The sequence below is a fragment of the Ceratina calcarata genome, unplaced genomic scaffold (assembly GCF_001652005.2).
Source record: "Ceratina calcarata isolate Rehan_Ccalc_2016 unplaced genomic scaffold, ASM165200v1 scaffold86.2, whole genome shotgun sequence".
NCBI lineage: Eukaryota > Metazoa > Arthropoda > Insecta > Hymenoptera > Apidae > Ceratina > Ceratina calcarata.
Window position 1 is genome coordinate 493107 of NW_017179946.1, and position 4521 is coordinate 497627.

Genomic DNA, 4521 nt, shown 5'->3' on the forward strand with positions numbered 1-4521 from the left:
GAACATTTTTTAAATAACGAAAATTAAATTTCAAATTAACTTTCTGAAGTAATCGCATTAATTTGAACACTTTTTGCATTAGTTTTGCACACACATTCTTTGGTAGCTTGTGTAAAATTACAAGCAATTTTCAATATCTCTGATTTTAAGCAACAATTACCTTAAGCATTTGACAAAATGAGAAATCAATATCCAGTCTGGTAAACTATATTTTTGTTCCCTTTCACGGATAGTTCTTAGAGAGATTCCCTGGTTTGCGATATTCAAAGGAATGCCGGAAACAATGTATGAGAGAATTTACGTAAGACACAGTAATCCTATCGATCGAAGCACTCGCGCACAGAAATCGATCGCGGATGATGCTAGGAGCTTGGTCGGAACGCCTACTACGATTCAGACCGATTTTCCAGCCGCATCGTCGTCGCGTCGTCGCCTCGTTGAGACTCGTTAAACAGCGAGCGCGATCGAACAACCGATTCAATTTGCTCGCAGCCCGCGCGGTCGAAATTTTACTCTATTGAGTCGATTTGCAAAACAATTTTTCTATAAGCTTATTTTATTGCGCATTTTATTTCTGGACATTTGCAACTCTTGACAGAACAGTTGCGTCATTTACTATTGGTTTTTACTATCTAATACCATGAAACGCAGAGATTTAATAAATAAAACCCAGGCGTTTTTAAGAATATTCGAAGTTATGTCTTTTATGAAAATATCTGTTGCTATAAAAATCTTATAGAAAAAAATGTTACCCTTTAGAATTTCTTTAGAAGAACAGATATTGTAAAATATATATAATAAAAGTTTTATGATAAATATTTTATTGAAACTATCGAAAATAGTTCTGCAAGGTAAATGAAAGTGACATTTAATGATAAAATAAAAGTGACAACAATTAAGTGTTACTTTTATTCGTCAATAGAATATTAAATTGTTTATTATTGCTATCATTAAATGTCATTATAATGCTATGGAATTTCAGTTCTTTATCAATAAATAGTTCTTTAAAACAAACTGACTAGGTACGTCTGGGAGGACGGTCAAGCCTCAAGTCCAAATCATAACTTCGAGGGGAAGTGCCTGCTTCATGATACCCTCACGTGTCTTGCACGTTGACGCAGTTCATAGTACTTTTTTAAATTTCTACGAATTTCTTACGATTTCTTTATCATCGGACTTTATTCTTCGAACACGTTAAACTTAACGAGAATGAAGGGTTAAAGAATCGAGATGATGTGACAAGCCTTAGTACCCTGCCTTCCGGGCAAACCATTTGCCTGTCGACCGGAAAAACGCGACCACGATAATGTCGTGCCGGGATTCCGTTCGCTCAGAACTTGTAGAAAATAAAGCCGCTGCTCTCTATTGAGCTCGAAGACGACTGGAGTGGCGATCGAAACGAGTGACGTGAAGCATTCTCGTGCCAGCTTCGAAACGCGTTTATCGCCACTCCCGCTATGAAAGAATCGATAGAGGAAAGTCCGATGGGTTCTCCCGTTCGAGAGCGACTATCCTCGATAATACGTTGAATCTGCGATTTCGATTTTGATCTCCAACATTTTTAACTGGCCATATGAAAACTGTGATAATGTACACCAACGTTCAGAAATTTTAGGATATTTCTGATTTGAAAATCATTTCAATTGGGAAATCAAAGCATTAATTATAATAAATTATGAAATTATCATCAGATAATAAATTCTAATCAATTTCAATAAAATTATACTTTAAACATACGTACTCAATTTTTATCCAATCATTTCTGAAATTCTTTAAATCTGAAAATATCCGAATGTTCCAATAATTTTTATCGATCAGAATAAAATAGATGGGATGTAAACCGCCAACTACTATTCTATGTAAACTATACCTTAACCTTTAACCCTCTAATTATTATATTATATATTGTTAAAAGACTAACTGAAAGCTTTCTTTGGTACATTTATATTTATTAAAATATCCCACAATTTTAAACATATTTGTAAAATGTTTCGTTCAGCAATGCATTTATATAGCAAAAACAAACATAGCAAAATGAGCGTAGACTTCCGAGCAGCGATATAAAATGCAAAATCCATTATTTCACTAAAAAGAAATGCAGCGGATTTGAATAAATAAAATGGAAGTATTCACAGCATCGAATGCATAGAAATGAACTTTGAATAGTCGACTAGGTTGTTAAAATGTCAGACGTCCATGTGGAAGAAAGAGAATTTTTTTGAAATTACTTATTAATGAGAAGAAGCATGAAAGAAAAGTGTATATAATAGAGAACGTCGACGCGACGTGGCATAGACAGTAGTGGCTGGTAGCGACCGCGATAAGCGCAAGACCGATAGAGAATCGACCTTAACAACCTCAGTTAAATTTCATTACGTTCCTTCTCCCGGGCAGCACGCGCCTCTCAAGGTTATAACATGCGATTTTAATTGCGCAAAAACGAGCACTGTCGCCGGGATCGTTGATCAACTCGTCCGTCAGCCGAATCGCATGCACGTTTTCCCTTTCTTCCTTCATAGAAGAGCGAACCACTCGAAAACGGAACTGTTGAAACATTTCATAGAGGAACAGAAATTTAATTGACAACAGCTACAGAAATGCAAATCTAGCCAAGCGAGACCAGCACTCGAAACCGATTCTACGGAGAGAGAAACTGAAATTTAATTGGCGTAAAGTACGGAAATCGACATGGTCGAAAACAGCACTTTTGGTATTTCCGACTTCAAAGCAAGAATAAACCAGGCCCCTTGAATTTCTTTTTTTCTAATCCTAACTCCACTAATTGTGAAAGGAGAGTCTCGCGATCACAAAGGCAAGAATCATCGAAGAAAAAAGGGAAGACACACGTACAGGGAACACAGGCGAGAGCGTTCTGTGATCTTGGCTCGTCGAAGGGCGTCGCCAAGGTCAAGGTCACTGAGCAAGGTCAAGGACTGGCAGCTCCCGATTCTCGTCGAGTGGAGAACACACCAGCCTATGCCTCCATGTCGAAAGCCTCCCGGTATTGATCCCCTTTTCGCCCGGCGAAACTCGACCAATCCCAGCTGCCACTGCATGGTAACCAACACAGTCCGACACATTTTCGGAAGAACGAAACCGTCGCGGAGGGAGGAGGAGGGGGGGCCGAAGTCGATTTCGAAAGTTCCGTGACAACCGCTAATTAGCGCCGTGATTCGGTTTCGAGTTTATCTTTCTCACCGAGATCCAAGCCAACGCGTCGCCCAAACCCTTGCAATTCTAACCGGAGTTTCCCTCGTACTTTAATCTCGTTAACTCCATCGGACTGAGCCGGAAGCTTCTTTAACGAACTGACAAGAATTTTTACAAGACGATTTCTCTTATAACAGTCTTAACTAATTTGCTAAATTAGTTAAATACCGAGTCGTTTTAATTCGGTAGGGCCTTGAAGATATTAATTGAATCGTTTTGTCTCTAATTAACGAGGCACGGTGTTCTAATCAAAGACAAAGGCTGGAGATCAAAGAACGCGAGACCTTTTCGCAAAACCGACGGCTCGGAGAGAAGGCTACGACTTTTCAAGATTGCTTTTCATCCGAAGCTTCAAATTATTTTACATACAAAAATATCCATTCACAATTTTATTTATCAGAGACGTACGGACAAAGAAATAAGAATTTATAGAATATCATACAAATAAAGAATGGACAAAAATGTCCATCCAAAATAATTAATCAGAGACATACAGACACGCAGAAATTAGAATTTATGGAATATCATAGAAATACAGATTGCACGAAAATGTCCATCTAAAATAATTTATCAGAGATACACAAATATACAAAAGTTCAGATTTATACGATATTAATAATACAAATTGTAAATGTAATTTTATATTCTAAAGCGAATTATGTTATAAACGGATACACTCTTTTGTATACTATTGTGTATGTAGACATAAGAATAAGAATAGAATAAAAGAATAAGACTGTATATAGACACGATAAAGAATAAGCCTGTATGTATAGACACGATAAATAATAAGACTGTATATAGACACAATAAAGAATAAGACAATGGGATACTAGATTCTAAGGAAACGATCGAAGTTCGGCTACGGCCAGACAGTCGGTCTCCTAATCCATTCCTAATTTATGAGCCTACCATGGGCCACCTTTCCGAGACATTTCTTTCACCGAAGCGAATTCCTTCGTCCATGTTTAAACAGGGTCGAGTCGCATCGTGCTCGACGGTCAACAGTCAACAGTATTCCCACCCGCGATGCTAATGTGTGTCACGGAAACCACCTTTGCATAGTGAAGCCACGGGTTTTCCATTGGAAAAAATTCAATCGATAAAGCTCTGCTAAGCTCTCTGCCAGGAGGATTTTTGCTTCGCTCGTCAGACTTGCCTTCATTTATCTTTATTATTCCATCTCGTAGACATTAGCAAAACCAACAGTTGTTTTGAAAATCAGACTTCATGCACTTATAAAATATAAAGAATGCATGTAATTCGAAAAAATAGTTTTCTTTAAGCTCTTCAAGGATATTAATAAATATG

At 37.5% G+C, this 4521-nt stretch overlaps 1 protein-coding gene across 6 annotated transcripts in view; it reads right to left on the minus strand.

Annotated features, from left to right (window-relative positions):
* mtd (TLD domain-containing protein mustard) overlaps positions 1–4521 on the minus strand; it is a 150384-nt gene that overhangs the window by 119397 nt on the left and 26466 nt on the right. The window contains exon 1 of one of the 6 annotated variants that reach the window (XM_018035028.2): positions 161–395. The exons of the other annotated variants lie outside the window; for them this stretch is intronic. The gene's annotated coding sequence lies outside the window, so the exon portion shown is untranslated. Of the gene's footprint in view, positions 1–160; positions 396–4521 lie in introns of those variants that run through there. 6 annotated transcript variants of the gene reach the window in all.